The sequence below is a fragment of the Lepisosteus oculatus genome, chromosome 6 (assembly GCF_040954835.1).
Source record: "Lepisosteus oculatus isolate fLepOcu1 chromosome 6, fLepOcu1.hap2, whole genome shotgun sequence".
Lineage (NCBI taxonomy): Eukaryota > Metazoa > Chordata > Actinopteri > Semionotiformes > Lepisosteidae > Lepisosteus > Lepisosteus oculatus.
In genome coordinates, this window is record NC_090701.1 from 15411025 (window position 1) to 15434026 (window position 23002).

The window sequence follows — 23002 nt, forward strand, 5'->3', positions numbered from 1 at the left end:
TAGATTCTTGTATGGTTGGGACAATTTCCAAACTAGCAGGATTAGCAAGCAATGTAAGAGCAGCAACAAATTCCAAAGATTTAGAGTAGATAACACTCAGGACTGGACAAAAACCTTGCAGTTAATGTTTAAGTGCAGATTGTTACATGAAGATACCAAAAACAAAAAACTATAAGTACTGTAATAGTGTGGGTTTGCGTGGACTGCCTGAGCACCAGCAGAGTGCTTCTTTTCCTTAACCAGGGAGCGAGTGGTGTGCAGATGTATCATAAGTCAAGACCTCTTCACTAAATACAAAGAAGAGTCTTTCCACTAAGGGGAAAATAATTTCGTAGCTGTTTTGTTCGAACGTTAGTTCAGAGCTTGAAAAACGTCCGCGATCTTGTGGGGATCTTAAATACCAAACCTGAGAAGCCTCAGGTGCTGTAGCTACACATTCCCACAAACCGCGGAGTATGGATAGAACTGGGAAGTGTGCTCCACTGCCACAGTACATAAATGGGAAATACTGAGGTTGAAGAGGATCCCTTCAAAATGTCAATTGTACAATACAATAAGACCACATCATCACATTATAAAATATATATATCGATTTCTAGAACCAGGGCAGAGAAGAATATCTGGGTTTAAAGAAATGGCCTATGCTGACAGATTAAAAAAGCAGAAGCTTTCTATATTGTACTAGAGGACCTGATCAAGTATTCATATTCTTCGAAGACAAAGACAAAGCCTTTTGACCAATACAGCGAAATGTGGATCAGAGAACAAAAATGGAAACTACACGAAAGTGAATTTAGTATTATGAACAGAAGACGTTTCTTTATGCAAAGGGTTTTGGTTTACATTCTTTTAAAAAGATAAATACATTTAATTGATAACAGGACAAGAGCGCAATGAATTAGCAATAAATCAGTATGGTACAAGGTACCCAGGCATAATAATAATATACCCTACTTTCTTTCTAGAAATGGCTGGATGAGATTCTCCAGACACTAGATGAACTGAATGCCTTCCTCTTCTTTATAAACTTTTTCATGAATCAGACAACCATCTTGAACAACAGAGGAGAGACATATGAAGGTAAACAGTCCTACCTCTGGTGGTTTGCTAGCTCATAGGCATACAGTATCATCCATTGCTTCATCATGTCAGGAAAATTCAGTGAATGTGGCTGGGTTCGGTTAATAACCATGTATTAACATGCATTGCCCTCTCCACCGAGTCCGGTCTTTCAGGACTTGGTGGTAATATCAAATTATATCTCATATTTGCCCCCTAAGTACTTTATTTGCATTAGATAGTGGTTGACTAATACAAATAAGCAAAAACAAATTACTGGCTGGCCAAGAAAAGCTCCATTCCAAAGGTTTTTCCAAACAAGAAAGACAGATGAGTTCAGTGATGTAACACTGACAGGTGGCACAGTGAAGACTTAAATTTCCCACTGCCCACTGGTGTGCTATCTATCCAGATCAAATGTATGTGGAAAAAAAAGAAAATAAATGATTGTAAACATGTAAAACTAATAAATATCACTCAAAAAAATTGTCAATAAAATCGAGATCAGGTAACTAAAACCTCAAAAGGGTATTTAGAATGCTGTCTTTTTTTCTGATAACCTAATGAATGGGGCAGTTAAAATAATTTATTATTTGTTTGGCTTCTGAGAAAATGGTGTGTAGTGAGATTTAAATACTTTTATAAAGTTTGGTGCTCGTGAAAAAAGGTTGCACTAGTTACCTTAAGCGCACACTGTAGCTGTGTGTGGTAAGCAGACAAATAGGTACCTTGGCGATTCAAAATTAAATGTTATGGTTAGTACTGTACCTTTATCAGCTGATTGTAGCAACACAATTTTTCAAACTCACAAAAAATAATAATGGTACCTTTTTCTTACAAAAGTAACGTAAAATGCAAAATAACATACATTTGTGTACTGTAAATCAGATGATATTCCTATTTGTGTGCAAATCAAACAAAATAGATTAAATTAAAATACTATTAACTGTATTTTAGACAAATACATTTGTAAGTAACAGTTGACTTGAGGGTAACACAGCCAACATGAGAGTAACAGCTGACAACAGTAATTTTAGTTCAAATTAATTTAAAAATAATTCATAATTGAATATTAAAATTTGCACAAATGTTCAAGAAAAAAACTACTTTTCATAATTGAGGGGATATGTAATTAAGAACTTAATCAATCAGAGAAGAAACCACTAATTTGATAATAACAGGTGGCTCTGGAGAAAGCAAAGTAGAAGTCTAATTGTGAAGCCTGAAGCAATCACATTCTAGCACTGGTTGAACTGAGCACAGACAGCTCACATCTCTATATGTAATCTTCTCTGAGATAAGTGTTGATGAATCTGGATTGTCAGGAGTACAAGTGGTAGACTTGAGGCTTTGTCTGCAGTGTCCTTGTCAATGTACTGTAAAATAGTTGAGCCTGCATCACTCAATACCCTGAACAAACAGACAGTTAGAATATTCATTCCTTGGCTGATCAATGTCTCAGTTGTTCTCTTCTGAACACACCGTACTCCATCAGGAGCCCTTTGGAATGACTCGAAGTTTCAGGCTCCTACAACTTATAAATAACACTGTTCCCCACTAGCTTGTAATTGTGTCCTGTGTGACTAACAGTTTGTCAAGAAAACTCTTCCACAGTATTTCTCATTTTTTCAGCTTCCCAAAATAACCATAAAACATGCATCTAGATGTCCTGTCCATTTAGTACTCGCAAAAACTACACCTCCCAAAGAATCACACTTCTGCTTCTTTGGGTCTTACAGGTCACACCCAGCCATATATAAATCATATATTATTTATTGTTTTTAATTTGAACTTCGCAATTGGTCATAGGAAATGTAGTTAAAATCAGCATGTTAAAAAACTTTCCAAAAATAACCATAGCAAATGATTGAGTTCAAATAGGTGAAATTTTGTTTTGCACATATATTTTTTTCATTTATTTTTGGATACCACTACTATCTACATACAGTAGATTATATTTATATATTAATATAATTAATTTTATTCAGAGACTTCATTGTATTTTTCTTATTTTTATTTTCAACTACCAAAAGTAGTCTTTCACTACATGAAAGTTACAGTACTGTACTTCAAAGTACAATACATAGTGGTCTAATACAAGAGCTTTCAATTTAATGGATCCAGGCTCCATTCGTGGCATGCAATCCCCTTTTCACATTAAAAATATGTACAGTCACGTTACATTTTAAAAACGGTAGCTAGGCTATATATTTTAGGTTTATATAGAATAGAAAAAAAATGAGTATCTCATGAAGAAAAAGATTAAATGAAGCTACCATTTTGGTAACATCTAATGCAACACAAGTGCTACCTATTGATCTGTTTTGAGCTGAGAAGGGCTGAAAGTGGCATGCCGGACAGGAATGTGATATACCGCATTGTGCTTTCTGCTGCCATGAATGTTGGTACCTATTCTAAATGGCTGCATCTGTATGTATTACATCACCCCTATTGTTCCCCTGAGGATAGAGTTTTCAAGGTAAAGGGAAATGTTTTTTGTCCAAGACCTAGTCACAAGTAAAATCAGCAATGCTCCAATGTGAGTCTGCCATAACACACTGTTACAATGGCTCGGTTAACATCAAACATGGTCCTTGCCTAGTGTGATGAATCTATTTATGGTGAAGGAAGTTTTATAAATGCGGAGCACGTACATTACGCCATGTATATAGATTCTTTGTACTCATGAGCATTTGCTGGAGTTTAAATTGTGTTGTGTCTTCTCTGGCTTATTTCAAAGATTGCCTCTTTTCTTCTGGGATTTTTATTTTGCCGAGTTTCACAGTGTTGTGTCACACTAAATCTTTCAATAAAGTCTTAACGTCTACGTTTTCAGTTACAGGTCTCCCTAGGTGTTTTAAGCTCTGGAGTCACTATTGCAATGCAGTGTAGTCTGTATATGCAGAGACATATGGCTAGTAGCACGGCTCTCTAATATTGGTTTAAAAATAGGCTTGCAGGTAGATTGAATTCTTTTTTATAATGACTACATAATCATATTAAACGATCACAATCACAATTTAACAGCAACATTTCTATTTTATTGAGGTACCTGGTATATCTTACAGGCATATACAAAATACTGTATAGTCTCAGACTAAATCAGAGCAGCCTTGCTTCCAGAACACCTTGCTTCCAATACATGAACTCAAAACTCACATTGATGAAAAAAGTGTTATTTCATTTTTAGCTTTTAATTCCTTGTAGTTTGTCTTCTTTAATGTATTAAACTGTCATAATAAAATTGATTGAATAATTAAATAAAAACCATTAATAATGAAATATAAAATAAAAAACAAAAGTGGAAACAAATTAAGAAATGTGTGCATTTAATCTGCAAGGGATTGGCGTCCTGTCCAAGGGTGTACTCTCTGGGTCACCTGCGATGCTGAATTTGATGAAGCAGTTAGAAATTAGATTTGGGGATGGATGGATTAATGGTGTGCATGTAGGCTCAATCGTTTGGTTTCAGAATGGCAACCACTAAACACAGTTCACAAATGTTCCCAGTGTAAGTAAAAATTGTGGATTTACAGTGTTTCCATGAGCGTGTCTTCCTGAATTCTTGTAACACCATGTTAGCTAAAAGCTAAAAGTTACCATTTTTAAGCCTCTAAATTACATTTAATTTTGATATAAAAGTTTTTATATCAAGGCTTTGCAGATATGCCTAGTTCTGATACATAGGAATGATGCACATCTGTTGGCAAACTGACTAATTTGTCTAGCTCAGCTTTGGGAGCAAAAATGATGGCATTGCATCAGTTTAGACTGAAGACAATGTTAAATTATTCAGTGTTAAAATTTGTTTTACAGATTGAAGTACACATACAGTATACATAAATAGGTTCAGGTTTTTATGTTTTTTGTAAATCACTTTTTGATATTCAACATGGTACAATAATAAAACTCTTGTCAGAGGGAAAACAAGGACGGTGTATATTCCTATCCAGCATTACTACTCACAATTTGACAGACTAGTTACACCGTTTAACTAGTATTGGATAACAGGTTTAGTCTTAAAAGATGGATCAGTGCAGCTCTCACTGTCAAAAATTCAAGTTCACATGTACATAAGGTTGATATTGCATGGAAAGTCAAGGTTACCATTACTTAACAGCCAATCCCAGTGATGTTCAGTACAGAATCTACCCATCAACACCAGGACTGTACAACTTTAATTGAATTATTTTGGACCTGTTTGTGAAGCTTGTGTGATTTTTAAAGTTAAGACATTTCTAGACATGTTTATCATTTTTCTTTGCTTTTCAAGGATCTGACCTAACTATTTTGATTTAGTGTGGAACCTCAAGGCACTAAAATATTCTATTCATCCTTCCATCTTCTAACTGCTTTATGCAATAAAGGGTCCTGGGGAAGCCTATCCTGGTAACGGGCGCAAAGCAGGAAACACCCCAGATGACACCCCCAGTTTCAGGCAGTCTACACAGATACTCAAACACACACAACTGGGCCAATTTTCTCAGAAGCCAATTTAGAAGCACTAAACTTTGAATTGGGAGGAAACCCGAGCATCTGGTGGAAACCCAGGAGACCATGAGGAGAACATACAAACCTACACAGATAGCATCCCAGGAACTGACCCAGGGTTGAGTTCTGCAATGCAGCAATGCTAACCACTGCACTACTGTGCTGCAAATTGTTTTACCTATTATTTTGCCATAATATACTGATGGAAAAAAACACAACACCTCCTTCTCCACACTCTGACCCTCCAGTCTGTGTGGAACAGGCCGAAGACTAACTCAATCGTGAAGAGGACCTGATGCTACTGCTGACGAGTCCATTGCAGCCTCTGCCAGGCCCAAGCAAGTTCAGTGTGACGTCTAGGAGATATGAGCAGAGGGCCTCTGACAGGTCACCTTGCTCTAAGGCCAGAAGCATGGAGCCTCACTGTCCCGTCACTGATGTGGGCATTGTGTCTGCCGGCAGTTTCAGCAGCAGTACGGGTGGTAGATCTGAAACGATCTCTCAGATGGACCAGTCTGATGTGTCGGTTCCTGCTCTGGTGTGGTCACTTGGGGGTGACTGGATCTTGGACGGTCATCTGTCCTGCCAGTCTGCTGAAACGTTCCCTGCAGTGGGGACACAGTGGAGTGGCTTACTCCATAGTGTCTGGCAACACTTGCACATGACATGCCTGTCTGCAGCATGCCAATGCCCCTCTCCCTTGCTTCTGGTGACATTCGAGGCATTACAGAATGCATAGAAACCTGACTAAGTGTGGCGCTTTTCTTACAGTAACGTAAGCTTCGAACTAAGGCCTTTTTAAAGGTGACCTGATCAGGTATTGTTCCACCTGAACCTCGTTGGGTAAAAGGGCACCTAACGAGCTTTCGTGTAATTGGCAAGTTGCAATGCCTCACTGCACAAGCTGTATTGCTGGTCAGAGGGCTTAAAACAAATTGACAACTTTTTGTGAAAGTACATAAACTACAGTATAACTATAGTATTCTCATTCTCACAGGCTTTCTGTGAATCAACCGGCAGCTCTTGCCCAATATATTAGCTTTAGTCTTATCCCAGATTTACATACAATACAGTATATACCTTTTTACTTATTGTCATAAGTTAAAGTATGAGTTAAACATATCCATATTTACTGTATATATTCTTTGTATAGGCCAATAATTCAAAGATAGCTGTGATTTCCCAGTACATTTTGGCAAACATTTCCAAGTAATCCCATATATATAGCCACCTGTGTGTATAGTTCAATTTTTTCTTGCCTAGTGTTAGGGTATACTATAGCACTGCATTTTAGAAGGAAAGCAGGGATAAAACTACATTTAAACTACGTTTTTTTCTGTTCCATTTAAGCAGCAATTACACATGGTTAAGCAGCTTGAAAGCTTCCCACTGTATATTATAAAGAAAAGCATAGCTGGAATTATTCCAAAACAAGGAAGATACAGAAATTTCTTTTGCTCAGCCTGAAGTGTAAGGATGAGAAAAGTGAAGATATAATAACAGCTGCACTTGAATAACCTTTGATAATTACAAGTTAAGTGTTTTCAGGTGCTGTTTTTCTTCTCCCCCCATTGAAACCTTACAAATCCACATGAGTTTTTCCCCACATTACCAAAAGTCTTTCAATCTTTTTACCTTCCCAAATTTTTTTAAATTAAAAATACTTACTTTATATGACCATCATTACTAGAAACCACACAATTTCTATGAAATGTAATTTGTATATAAAATACGTTTTAATTGTGCACTGATTCTATGATTCACATTTTTTTTATTAACCTTTTTTATTAAGAGAAAGTCAAAACAATAGCTTTATTCTTCCCTGGGTTACATTCTATTAGCATATCAAGCCAATACTTTACAGCCTGCTTATGGATCAACCTTACAAAGGGGTAAATGGGAATTTGTGAGCAACTCTTTGAGCTGCTCTTGACAAACACGTGACAACACCCAGACAAAGAAAGAACTTTTTTTCATTTCCCAGAGTAGCCGACACTGAACTGTCCTTTACGATTGTTTACAGAGGTAAATTGCTGCATTATTATTACATTATAGCAGATTTCCTGTGATTTTTCTATGTCTATGCCAGACAAAATTTAGCATTATACCATTCCCTACTGTCTGTAGCATGCGTTGACATACAGTACATCTCCAAGCTTTACCATATCTTTTATCATGATGGAACACTTCATAGGACTGACCCCATTCTTTCCTCCATGGCATATATAAAATGTCAGTTTTTATAGTCTGACTTGATGGAACTCATAATGTTTCTCAGTGGGAAAAACAGTGCAATGCTGCCATATTCAATTTTTTTAGAAATTAATTATTAATCGAAAATGTCAGGGGCTCCAACAGAATGTATTCTGCATGGAAATTGTGTAACAGAAGAGGTATATAACAGGCACCAAGACACCAAGACCAAGCTCATAAACAACTTATCTAAATTATCAGAGACAGAAACAGAGACAGTGAGCTCAGGCTGCCTTAAGTGCCATTTCTCTCTGGCTCACAGCCTCTGTCATCAATCATCTGGGACTAAAACTAAAACTACTGTAACTGGTGCTTCTTTTATCACACAAAACTGTGTTATTAGTTGCATGGGAAGCAGAATGGGGCCAAACCCACTTGACATTAACCACCTGTCCAAATGCATCCTAAATAACACAAGATAACAAATATTACAGAAAAAAAAACATCAGAGCCATGATTTAGCAGGGAACCCAACCCACCCACAATTATGTAGCACTCCCAATTTTTTACTGTGGTATCACTGTGTGAGTTATAAAAAGATAAGCCCCAACAAGGCTCATGACATTTTGTTAGGCCTGAAAACCAATGATACTCCACCATCTGGAAACCACTTACATGTTACTATACAGTCACATTTGTTCTGTTGCATTAAAAAAGCAATGAGAAAATAAATAATTACAGTGATCTTGTATTACGTAGACAATAAAAAGGTACAGTATATCAGTAGCAGAAGTTAAATAATTGTAAATTCTTATATAGTAATTAACATTTTCAAATCAATCATCCTGCAGTGTTTACAACAGCTGTGTATGCCTTGAGACTAAACATGGATTCATATAGAGCTTTTCTTTTTCTTTTATTTAGCTTTAAAAACTGAGAATTATTTTTAATTTTGACATTAAAATCAATTCTTCTAAATGCTTTTCAAAATTTATGTCAAGTCTTTTTCTACTTTTCTTTGACAGCTTAACTTGTACCGCATTGTAATTTTTTTTCTTTTTAAAAAAGCCCAGGAGAGAGAAGCATAAGCTTTTTTTTTTGGGTTAATCTCTGTCCCATTACACCATCAAATTAGGTTAATGAATTATCAGTTTCTATTTGCAGGACACTGGGTAATGCGGTTTTTATGGGTAAAAATACTATAAAACCATTACAACTTTTTTTTCTAAGTATCCTTGCAAGCATTTTCCATCGTATTTTTTTAAATTATATTATAAAAATAGTAAATCTGTGATATTATACAGTACAGTATCATTTATTACAAATGTTATAATGGTATTATTTGTAAGCTGTTATAATCAACATGCTTTTGCAGCACAAACCTCTGGTATTGATGCTTTTTCAAATCACATTATTAATTAGCTACAATTGATATTAAATATGATACTATACATTATAATTTTTATCAACCAACTAATTTTTAAAATGTTGAGTCAGAAACCAGCAATAATACTAAATACAACTAATACTTTTATATACACCTTAGAACATTTCATTAAAAAAGGAAAAACATTCAAAATTTACAATTTGAAATATTTTTCTACCAGTATTTTTCCACATTTGAAATTTACATATGTGACATACTGTAAATATCAGCAGAGAGACCTCCTCTACCTACTTCAAAATGCAAATCTTAAACTGCAAACACTTGATTAGCTCATCTGCGACTCTAATCTGAGTATTTTCAATCCTGATCCGAGAAGTTCTTAACTGCCCAATGGCACTAATTGTCTTTAATTTGTACGGGAATAGCAGTTTAACATCTTTTCCCATGTCTTAAAATGTCAGCAATTTAAAGAGCCTTATAAAACCTGCTGGTCTACAGTCCTCTGGGACCATGATTGGACAGTTGTGCTCTTATTTCTTTGTTGTTAATCACTTCACTCTAATCCCTCTGTTGCAAAGCTGTAATGTTTTTAAAGTGAAGCGAGGAAGACAGCATTTGACAGCCAGAAATGGGATTTGTCTGTATTTTGGCTAGTGGCTGATAAGACATTGTCATCTGGTTGCTAGCAACATATCTTCCTGCAGTACTTTGAAATGGCTGCACTACAACATGATTAACACGTTTCTCAATAACAAAATATTAATAGGTCATACAGTATGTGTTGACAATATAAAAATGGAACAAGCTATTTCTGTCTCACCTGGTGACATTAAATTAACATTTTAAATATTTCTTAAACATTTTTGCAATTGTAGTCAACCACCAAAATGTTTTTTCATGAAATGGGATAGAGGCCTTATTAAAGACTGGCAATAATTGTTCAGGTTTAACACGATGAATAAATTAAATATGGTTGAGAAATGCAATGATTTTGTGATATAGTTAATTTCCCATAATGGTGATTCTTTTTCACAATAAATGCACTTGGCTGAAATAATTCCTGGTCAGGCTTAATTGACAACAAAATGAGTTTAGCTTGCTGGCTGACATGTTATAATCAATTTTCATCTCTAGCCAAAGTTTGAGAAATGCAAAACTTCAAAGATCCATCACCATTCATCACTGTAACTTTAGTCTTGCATTTGTTAAACATTTTTCCTCATCATTCTTAAACACTGCGCTTTTGACCGCTGTCACAAATGTAAAACTACTGTAACTGTTCAGATCATACCACCCAGTTCTATTCTGTAGCTTCAATTTTGCAGACCATGCTACTGTATTTCTTTTTTATTATTCTTTCCAATTATACTGTATACGAGTTGAGATGTTACCTGTTCTTTTTAGGTCCAGGGCTATTCAGCTTTTGAGTCTTTAAAATTGCTCAATTTTAGAGTTCTGCTACAATTAGCTCCTTAGTTATTTTATCAAAAGGATATACAGTAGCAATCATGGACTGGTTGTATTAGACTAAGACTCTATGGCCTCTCTTTCCTAAAATACTAGCAATTTTGTCATGGTAAAAATGAATAAAATATTGTGCCATATTTAAAACATGATTCATAACACCATAAAGTGGGTATTTTACTGACCAGTTAGGACCTGATATTTTTTCTGAACGTTTTGATATAGCGAATTATCAGTTACTGGACCTACTGTAGGTATCAAAGGCATATACTGCATTGTATGGAAAAAATATCTTATGTCCTGAAAAAACTACAAATTTATGTAATTCCAAATAATATTAAATGTTAACCTACACTTACCACTAAGTGTCTTTATGTCACATACAGTAAATGTACTGTAGCATGGATGGCATATTAGTTAAAAAATTTGGGTTTAGCTTCACAAATTGGGGTTTACAATGTTTCCAAAGGACATTAAGCAAAAAAAGGGGGAGCAAATGAATTTGTCTTACCTTGTTTCCCTACCCTTAATTAGTTTTTTGAAAATAGCAATGTACCATAAATGTGAAAATAATTAATCTGCAATAGGAGCAATAATTCTTCTGTGAAGCATAGTCCTTGCCATTTGTCAAAACTGTTCCCAGGGGAGTAGATGGCTCCTGTTTTATTAATGGAAGGAACCTTTCTTCTGAATAAAAGTCCACACTATTAATTATTACAAAACAAATCTCTGGAGTTTTTGTCATGTCTTGCCTATTTAAAGTGCTATTCTAATCCATCCAACTATGTCTATCCATCCATTTTCTAACTGCTTCATCCAATACAGGGTCATGAGGGAGACAGAGTCTATCCCAGCAAGCAAAGGGGCAAAGCAGTATACACACAGACATGCACCCTCTCACACCAGGGCCAGTTTTCCCAGAAACCAATTCACCTGCAAGTATTGTAGGAGTCTGCATCTGTGTCTTGTAGACTCCATGTAGGCTGCATCCTACTGTAGGTCAAGAATTGAATCCAGGGTCCCAATCCTACAAGGCAGCAATACAAATTACTATTTTATGAGTTTGATCACCCACTTAAGTGACAATCATTTTAACAACCTAAGATGTACAGTTGATTTGTTTAATGTTACAAAATTGAATACACAAGGAACTTAAACAACTAGTGCTCCATTGGCCTAAAACTTAAAGTGTACCTACAGATGAACCCTGAAACATGAGGAAGAATACTCTATATAAAAAACAACAGTCTTATAATCTTGCATGCACTAACTTTTTAGCTGTTGCATTTTTGTATGATAACAGACAAACCAAACAGTTTACACGGCAGCTATGAAGACAGTCTTCCCCCCCCAGGGGCCATAATGTACAATATGTATTCTCCATTTAAGATGTGCTTTATTACAGAGGTACTTTTCAAGCTCCATTGTTTTCTGCAAAAAACTAAAATATGCTATGATTGTCATCCTATTTTTCTGTCATCAATTCAAAAGTGGACTACCTATTTATTGTTTTTTAAGATATGTTTACATTAATACAGTAAACATAACCATACAAATGTGAAAAAACTGCAAACTAATACAGTTATAACGGATTTTTAGAGATACTGTATTTAAATCCTAAACTTGTGTTTGCTGCCCTGAAATGCTAAGATGAAAACAGAATGTTAAGTTTATTCATACTTTTCTGATTTTGTTTAGTTATTCTAGAGGTCTGGGATGCACTACCCGAACTGCAAGCGATGACAAGGGGATTATTGTGTCCCATTAAATCTTTCCCTGACCATATGCAGCCCCACAGCACAAACAACCTACGAGAGGTAATGGAACTTGTTAAGTAGGAATAGGCAATGGGAGTCAGCTCAGGGCATCTCCATTGGCAATTGTAGATCCCTGAAGCTACAGTAAAATCTACTTGTAGTCTGACGCAGTCAAAGCCACTTTATCCTTGTTGCCAGATGTAGTAGCTAGAATGTTCACAGAAGTTTTGTGAGAGAAGGCAACCTTTATTTTATTAACATTTAGAGTGGCTTATTTTATTTTTCTGTCCGATGTCACACACTCTCCATGAGGCAGAACAGCCTCTCCATTGATTGTAATGAATTACTGATGGTTACTAGACACTGTATATCAAAGAACAAATTCTTCTTCACTGTCCCAGTAGTTGCAGACAAGATATTAAAAGCATGTATTGATTACAATTTGTAGAAAATGAAGCTTTTCATTTTAGGAGATTAACCATCTGAAACTAAAATTAAGGTAATCACTTTTAGTACACCTTAATGTTGTTAAAACAAGAATAGTTTGGTACTTGGACTTTTTTTATATTAAAAATAAGCCATCCATATAGTTTTCAGACTTGTGGTTTTACAAAACATGTGTCTCAAACAAATTTCCATTTACTTGTCTGTGTTATTTTGATACATTCCTCTGTAACAGACTTCCAGCCTTAATAACTGATTTCCAAAAACTATAATACTGCTTGGTGTCATTTTTCCTATTTTTGGAAAAACGTTGCCCCCCAGTAATTATACTCTACATACTTTAGTATACTTAGCAGGGATTTTCAAATGTGGTACATCAAAGAACAAAATATACGGGGTGGGGAGTGCAGTGGGCTGGGGCTAAATTTAGTGTAGACATTTAGTCTGCGGAGGAAATGCCAAAAGTGATGTTGTTGCTCTGCACTTTTTTTATCACTGAAATAAATCTACTTTTTAGACTGTACAAAAACATCTAAATAGCTTAAATGCCTGCATACTGGAAGTAGGTAGACATTACAATGAAACAATTACCATTTTTTGAAAAAAAAGTACTAATAATGAAATAATGTGCATGTGCATCAGTTAGATTTTTATTCGTGTTACACTGTATGTGCCAGGTGACAAATATAACACCACTTATTGCACGATTTTACATTCCACTCCATCACAATGTGTGGCCTCTACAGTAAAGGAAGAGGCGCCATGTGGGCTTGGCAAAGACTTGTTGTGGGCTTGCTGTGCTAGCATTTTAAAATGTTGCCACATACAGTAGCAACTTTTCAAAACTGTTAATTGATTAAAGTCACTATAGTGCTAGAGATTGACAGCAGGGCATGTGAGGAAGCTCAGTACATTGTGTTTCAGCAGACAGCAGTGACTAAAGGCTGTGAATATTTACAACAGTCATCTTTCAAGCTGTTGCCTTCCCAGTTGCACAATAAGCATTCTAGCATTATCATGAAGTAGAAGGACATTTGCAGGGACATTTCTGAGAAACCCTTTTGAACAACAATGTTCAGTATTTGTGCACTGAAACCTTAACTGGTAAGGGAAAATACTTTATCTGTTAGACCAAGTACTGTATATTATAAACAGTTCATATGCCAGGAACAGTATGGGAGACGTTGCCTAGTCTGGTGGCAAATTTGAGGTTTTAGCTAATTGTTCCATGTTTACCAACTATTATACAGTATGTGGTGAAATAATGCTCTTCTACTTCATAATATCATATCGTTGCAGATTATAAACTGTAAAGTTTCAGAGCACTGCATTAGCTTTCTTGTACTGCAAGTATTTATTGCCAATCTTCTTTAAGGCTTGTACACTAGTTTATTAATTGCTTCTTAAACAAATCCATTTGTCTGCATGAATGATTCAGTCAAGTCATACCACTGCTATAGGACTCTGTCATCCATTCCCCAAAATCTTGGAGAATAAATACAGCTTATTTCTCTTCAATCCTCTTAATACATTTACTGCTTAAGGTTATACTTCCCATAAATATTTTTCATTCACAGCCTTCTTAATCACTTTCAAGTGAACGTTAATTGACACTCTGCATAACTAAGAGAATAGTACTGTCATGCAGTATCTGCAGCTTTAAGGTGAAACTAAGTGGCAGTCTGATAAATAAAGTGGTCCCACATGCAGGGCAAGAGAAACAAAAAAGCAGCTGCAAGCAGCACAGTGTGGTAGCAGGCTAGGGCCACAAGCAGAACATAATGTAGGCAAACAGTGCAGGGTAATTCTTCAAAACTAGCAAGGTTCAAAGCTGAGACACAATAGAAGCACAAAGGGAATATCCGGGCGACAAGGTCAAAGCAAGCCAGGGGCCAAGCCGAGACAGACACTATAGAGAGTAACGAGCATAGGGGTGATCCAAGAGACATAGTAGAGAAAAAAGCAGGATCAGGAATCAAAAGCAAGCATGAGAGGAAACACAGGAAGTATAAACTCAAGACGCTCCAAGGAACCCGCAGAACGAACTCTATACCATGAATATTCTGAGAGGAGACCTTAAAATGCCTTAAATGTCCTGAACCACCTGAGGCAGGCATGGTTATAAAGTGCTCACAGGTGATATAGGTGTCCTGTTAGAAGACTTTTTTTGGCATCCATCACAGACTGGTGAGTGGAGGTGTCTGTCTGACATGGCAACACTAACTCACTCGGCAGTGTTCCAGTGGGAACAATACACCTTAAAGATTGAAATAGAAGTGACAGATTCCCTTCTTCTACTAACCTGCTAGATACTTTATATAATAAGAAACCACATACTTTCCTGATAAAGCTAAAAAGTATTTATCTCGTATGGATAACCTTGATTCCATTAATAACATGTTAATCTATTATCCACATGTTTTAAACAACAAAGGTGGAAATATAATACTGCATTTTTTTAAATTAGCAATTCTTTATCAACTTCAGACAATCATTACACCTCACTGTGAGAATCAGGACCTGTGAACAAACTCCTCCACCATAACCACCTGTCAGAGTCATTGTCAAGTTTGTAAGGAGATTCTTAGCAACTACTGGCAAAGTGGAACATCTCTCACTGATTTCCCTGCAGGAAACTGAAGTCCACCCAATTACACCACTTGGAAAATTCTGGCTATAGCCCATCCACCCTACTGAGGCTAATTGTAACGGAAGAAAAAAAAATGAGCATATGATTAATGATACAATAATGACTTTATTTAGCTTAAACCATTATCCAAAATTATTTGGTTTTGATTTATACAGCAGGGTATTTGCTAGAGCACTCAGAGAAGCATTTTGCTCATGGGTACAATTGCAGTGCCCACTTGGGATGTGAATCCAGACCCCTGCTGAAAAGTTAAATATCTGATGTTGTGGATTATATAGTGTCATATTTACTTTCAACACAATACATAAATTCACTCTTGGAGGCTCCATCGAGATCTTGTTCATTTTGGTTAGCTAGTCAAGTCCTAAAATATACTATATGAGACTAAGAAAGTTTGTTTCAAGCAAAACAGAAGCATGCAGCTAAATAATTTGCAATGATAGAGGCAGATCATGCAATATTAATGTATTCTCTACTTACTTGCACAGACCACACATGAGGTAGAGGGTCAGATGTCTCGTAGCACCAAAAGCAGATGGTAATCTGTCTTTTACTAATGGTTCTGTCCCACACACTACTCCAATATCTCTTGAGGGCCTCAATAATGTTTTCAAGTAGTAATTCTATTTATATCTTAATGACTTTACAAATTATACAGTAAATGTTTGTACAGACTTAACTGTTAATGGAACCATGAAGCACACTATTAATTCTGTTGAACAGTTGGTGTTATGTTAGATCCCACTAGAGACCATTTCATAGGTTATATCAAACTTTTTGTTTTTCTTGCAATACATTTAAGACTATTTTATAGAAGTTCTTTCTTATTCTTCAACAGTGTTTCATTTTAATTTTCTTGGCATCATATTATGCACAAACATCTTTAGAATTGCTGTACTTGCATCTGCTATGAAGACATTTCATTTAAAATCTAGTATACAGAACAATAGAGTATTTTATGAACAAACATTTCTAAAATAATTGGACAACTACTGTATTTCTTAATGAGCCCCAAACTTTCTCCAGTTGTGTGTTTTTAAAATGTAAACTTAAATGTAATCCAAACATTTGTGAAGCTGCCCTGGCATTTAGAAATGTATTATCAGTCAGGGGCTCTGCAACAAATAGGCCTGTTTATGTCATTCTTTACCATACTTTCACTTTCTCTGACCTGGCAGAAAATAACTAGTTAGCTCTCAGTTCTTTTCAGTCATCACGTCTGAAAGGCTTTAGTTAGTTGGTATTTTAAATATTAAACTTTCCAAAGAAAGTTAAATATTTAAATATTACATTTTTATCTTTAATTTGGAAAGGATTGCTTGATGTTTAACATTTGAACCAACTATTTTGTGTATTAAATTCACAACAAAACTATTAACAGTGCAGTAAGATGGCTATGGGTTTAACTTCTGGGCTCATAATTTCTTTGCCAATTTCACCATCTGATTATCTGTGGCAGAGTCAAAGTTCACTAAGAAATGTATGTGGATATTGTATAGAAGAAATGAGAGAAAACTTCAACAAGAAACGTATTAAAAAGAACAAGTCTGAATATTTTAAATACAAATTGATTACAGTACACTCCCTCAATTATTCACAGCCCTATGCTTTCCCCCGTGAAATACACCATGAATAAGTTACTGATAATTAAGTAGCAACCATTTCCAGTGCTTTTGTTATTCTACTTAGAGAATTTCAGACATTATGTAAACTCTAGCAGGTTTCCTACAATTGAAACTTTAAAACCTCATAGTTTAAATGACTGAATTTGTACCTCAATTAGTGTGAAAATCTGTGCTTGGCTATTTCAGATTGTTCCGGTCCTGCACTGGACTGGTATCCCATTCCTGGGAAGAGCAATTCTAAGGTCTTCGTCCCTTCTTACACTCTATGCAAGTACGATAGGATAAAGAATGAGAGACCTTCTGACAATGGATTGATGTACTGTACAGTAAGGTTATTCTAACTATGCTATATCATTGATGAAACCCCAGAGAGCTTTTAGAAAAGATCCTAAAAATTTTACAGGCAAGGTGTAGGTTATGCAAAACATTTTATTTTTGTGACTCCTCTGGCATTTTCTTGAGAAACATGTTCATAGTTATGTACTGTAGGTTTGTCACAGATGAATTTAAGAGTTGAAATTCATTAAAAGGGTTTGAAAGCACTAATATACAGTACTGTACAAACTGGGCTCAAACCAGGTCAATAGGAAGGCATCAGTAAATAGGCTACATTACTGTGAATGGTTTAAACATTAACAGTATTTGGGACTGTGTTGTAAGCTTCTGAAAATAAAATTGTGCCCTTCGTTACTTTACTATGGTGTACCATTGATAACCATAGTCATCATGCTCTTTACTCTGTTTACAGAGTTCATAATGATATCAGCACCCCAGTGAACTTTCATTTTCCTGATGCTTTATCTGATTTCCTGTATAATGTAGAATCCCAGGCATTTAAAAAGTGTATTTATTAAATATGATCCTCTTGGTAAAAGTGCAGATGAGTTATAGTTTGTATGGTCTGTTTTGATTAATTTGGGGGCCCCTGTCATTGCTGTAGACCAAGCAACTAATGATGTTTTTAGTACTAGAAACTCACGTTGAGAAAGGGTTTTTGGATTAAAGTGCCTCATGGGATGTTTATTATTAGACTGCTTCTTTTACACACTGTGCGCCTCCAGAGTAATATAACCTAATGCCTGGGGTAAAAAGCGTTGCTGTCATTGTATTTTCCATATCCTTTTAAGACTGTTTTCTCTCCAGCTGTGTGCTGCAGTCTACAGTCCCAGCATCACTTCTCAGTAGAACTTGTTTCTTTGTAAGAATTTACATCTCTTTTTTAACAAAAATACAACCTGAACTAGAAAAGAGTGCTCACTCCTACACATTAAAGTGTCTGTACACTTTAATTTCACATTAAAATATACATGCTGCAGTAAAGGGGAAAAAAAGAACTGCAGTTGTATTGTTTTATTTGAGAAGGTAATTTGTTGGTACTCTGTGTTGAATGTAGCTTGTGTTAATCTTGAATACACTTTCTTTCCACAAATCTCTCCTGACAGTTGCTTCAATGTCAACTGGATCCTTAAAGAAGAGTGACTTCACATTTTTCTAAAAGAAAAAACAATTACTTACTTTTCAAACTTCAACTTAACCATTAAAATATGGAAATAAAGAATAAATCTTGCCCTTATAATGTGATGCAATTCCACAGCACCAACACAACATTAACACTATCTTGTACTTTTATAAAAAGATCTTTTAGATTATTGAACTAGCCAAATTTATAGCAACACAAATGTCTTTTGATTGCTGATCCCTATCCAGTCTCTTAATTATTTCCATTTGCTACCATGGTTATTGCTTTCAGTGATTTCATAGCACCACCCTGAGATGTTTTCATACATTTGGACCTATGATGGATATTGATTGCACAGACAATGCACAATGAAATATAATAAAAGAGCTTGGGCTCACTACAACACAAAACCACAATCGAGGCTTATTGGAGAAAATATTAATACATTGAGGGTTCATAAATCGGTGAATAAATGGGAATCATTGATCATAAAAGGGAAATGCCCCTCTTCTATATTAACCCTAGCTAAGGGTTTACGTAGATTAGGGTCAGATTATCATCAAAGAATTAATGCAACCTTCCCCTCATTTGAGCAAAAAATATAACAGGGCATCAAAATATTAGTTTGAAAAGACTAAGCAATCTTGCCAAACCAATGAAAATGTATCAGTTTTGGTACTACGAATCCTAACCCTAGCTATGTGTTTGGGCAGGTTAAGGTTAGGGTTCAGGCTTTCTTCAAATAATTAATGCAACTTTCCACTCATTTGAGCCTAAACTAACTCAGGGCATCAAAATATTAGTTTGAAAAGACTATGCAACCCTTCCAAACCAAAGAATTTATCAGCTATGGTACAATTTGTTTCTTGACAAGTATTCCATTATTGAAAATGTTGTGTTGAATGGTGTTCTCACGGTTTCAGGGCTAAATAAATTAAAGAGGAATACCAAACAATTTTAAGCTGTATCTGTTAAAATTGCAGTGCATTCAATGGGAAATGCAACAGTGTAAAGTTTAACCACTTTTTTTAATTCCTGCTTTGATGGCAATTAAGACAATCCCATTATGGGCAAAGCAGTCTATAGAGCCATATACTGTATGCAAGAACAAAATGTAAAGATAACATTGAAATATCATTTTTCCTAAATTTTATTTCTATCCTACAACACAGCCATACCATCAAACATTCTTTATGTTGTCTAAGAATCCTAACCCTAACCCTAGCTTTGGGTTTGGGCAGGTTAGGTTTAGGGTTCAGATTTTCTTTAAAGAAGTCATGCAACTGATTTGAGTGGAATACAGTATATATCTCAGGGCATCAAATCAATCAAGTTTTTTCCCCAAAGTAAGGCATTTGCTAATCCACCTCTCAGGTATGAAAAGTAGGACAATTGAGAACTAAAAACATGTCTTTTGTATAACTATGTTTCTAAAGTTTTTTGAAGGTAGTCAATGGGGGTTTAGAATAGGCAAATCCTCCTACTAATTTAGCTTTAATTTTCAATAAACAGCAGCAATGATGGATACAACCACATAATGCAGTACATTTATATTTGATAAAGGTGCTCATTGAGAATAATTCACAAGCTGCAGGCAAGACATTCAAGGCTTTAGTTATCAAAAATCAATAAGGAGTAAACAAATTTAAATCCGTGTACCATGGAGGTCTGAAGAAGGATTTATACACCATCTTTAATCTACAGTGTCAAACTACCTATTTAGCAAATAAAGTCAAATTCACAGATTCATACTGATTTAGACAACATTCTAGATGGGCAACCACTTGGGAGATGACATTTATCACAGAAAAGAGCAGTATTACATGCAGGTACGGTAGCACATGTAATACTGCTCTTTTCTGTGATAAACAAATTTGAAACAGTAAACAAATTTGAAACAGTGCTTGAAGAAGCTACTTATTTTAAGTACTATAAGTTACAGATATTTTGTTTTATATTTGTTTTATGACAGGCTTTACATCTTCTGGACAATGTGGAGAAACAAAATATGACATACTGGCTTCTTTAAAATAAACGGCTGTATATCATTCGATCACTTTTTTGCAAGATAAGTTACTTTAAATAAACTTTTTCATTTGTAACTTTTCCCTACATTTTTGTAATATTTAATAGGCTGATGGCGAGGTGAAACGTATAAATGAATGTAGACAAGTGCAAAGAATTACAAGCTACTGTAGTACCAAAATCAAATTAGAGACAAATTGGGAAATAGTAAACTTGCTTATAAAAAAGAAATGTTTGTTTAAAACCTTACAGTACATCTTCTACATACTGTACTGTATTGTGGGGAAGCAATTAAAAAGTTGTGCATTGTTTTAATGGATGATTTACATAAATTGTTCAAATTGGCAAATGCACTAGTAAGATCTCGTTTCAATTACCGTTTGCAATTTACAGGCTCAAAGGAATGCCTCACCGTCTTTCACTACAGGCTTGGACAAGTGAATCTTTCTAGTTTAAAACATAGAAGGCTACCAGAGAATCTGATTTCAGTATTTAAGATCTTCTAAGGAATGGACAAAGCTTCATTGGACTTCTGAATCAATAGTGAAACTTGAACTAGATTAAATAAATGGAAGCTAATATTTTTTTTAAGTTGGAGCAAGATAATTATTTTTTACACCAAGCACAGTAAGTTAATAAGCTTGTTGAAGCTTATTGTATGAACTGTACAGTAGGAGATGCATGCCTTAACTGACTATTGTAACAATAACGTGCACAAGCTTACTTTGGATGACTACCCTATCTTTCTTACACCTGAAGAAGGTTCCACAGCCAAAACATTGTCTGCGTTGGGTCCACTAAAGCATTGTAAAAACCTTTCTTCGCTGGCTTGATGCCACTCCAGTCCTGATGTGGCTCAAAGTATTAGGGAGAGAAGAGGCATTCTACTGTAGCCTCACATTGACAGTTCTCTTCAGTGGGACATCCAGGTTAGCGTTTAGCTTAACTAGGACAAACTCTGTGCACAGGGTTAACTGCCTGGCAGGGCATGTCACAAATACAAAAACTCAGTTTGATACCAGAATAGAGGCTACTGTTGAATAATGAGTAATTCAGGCATGTTGATGAAGTCTTCCCGTGATAAAGTGAAAGCACGGTGGTACTGTAGGCACTTCAGAAACAGAATCTGTCTTACTGTATGTAGGACTTTCTCAAACTCAGTGCTTCAGGCAAAAAGTTTAAGTTCCAAAGCCTACATACAGTAACAAATAAGAGTAGGCCATTTGGCCCATCTTGTTCATTAACTCACCAACCACAACCCAGGAGTATGGCAAAATTGAGAAAACAGATTTTATAGTACAGATTAAGCTTGCATGTGAAAAAACTTGCTGTTTATTCTGTAGTTTTTGACACAGGTACTGTAATTACTGTATAAAAATTAGTATCTGGAAATGTCCAGAATTTCCCACAACAGCTACATACAGTATATAAAAGCATTAATGTCCTGTACATTTTTCTGTATTTTCATTTTAATTTGGCAGGACTGATTATTTCAGTATATGTTTATAAAAACATCATGAAGTTTTAATCATGGTTTGCTAGGACTGTAATTAATAACCAATTGAGATAAATGGGCCAAATTGCGTCTTCTCATTTGTAAACTTTAGTATGTTCATTAAAATGAATGTCCAAAAATGAATCAATAATTCAGAAACCCTGCTTTGGAGACACTCCTGGACAAGATTCAGGAACTGAAGGGAATATGTGAATTTTGCACTGACACTCTGAAAGCTGTAATATTTATCACACCATCTCTAGACCAAACAACATCAAATAAACTATATTCAGTTTAAGAATTATTAAAGAGCTTCTTGTTCATGTATGCTTAAGCTATTATAGAAATACTCATAAATCTTTGTCACAGCCAGCGGTCTAAAATATCAGGGTAGAAAGGCTGTTTGTTTTAATGTTATCTTATACAAAGTTAAATAATATTGATAAAATGTGTAATACATAGCATGAAATTAATTTTAACAAAGCTTTTTAATTGTTATTTTTTCTCACAGGCAAACAATTCTATAACTTTACTGTGTTAGTGCCAAGGATCGCTGCACAGATAAAAGTTAAGTTTTTCAGTTCCGATGACAAATTTGATGAGCAATTCCCCATTAGCTTAAATTTCAAGCTGCTTCTGCTTTTAGGTATCCCCACAGGTAAAATCAAACTGACTCAGTGGTGACTCGGATCAGAAACAAGGGATAAGTCATTCCTCCCCCATGGTTATTGTGTATTCTGTTTTAAAGACATGAAATATCAAATGGGTCTCGCAAAATGTCCTTGATGCAATGGAAACTTCAAAATCTCCATTGAAGGATTCCCAAAGTTCAATTTCAGAATGTTGTATTTTATTGTAGGATACTTGTGCTCCTTCTGGAAGAAAATGTTGTTTATTAGCCAAATAATGAAATGCAACAAAACCACACTCAACAAAAAATTTGATACAAAAAG

The 23002-nt window shown here is 35.4% G+C and overlaps 1 long non-coding RNA gene across 1 annotated transcript in view; it reads right to left on the reverse strand.

Moving 5' to 3' along the window:
* Positions 1–10809: 10809 nt before the first annotated feature.
* The window catches only part of LOC107078269 (uncharacterized), an 87832-nt gene continuing 75639 nt past the window's right edge, over positions 10810–23002 (reverse strand). The window contains exon 4 of the long non-coding RNA XR_011189862.1: positions 10810–11621. This is a non-coding gene — a long non-coding RNA (uncharacterized lncRNA). The remainder of the gene's footprint in view (positions 11622–23002) is intronic.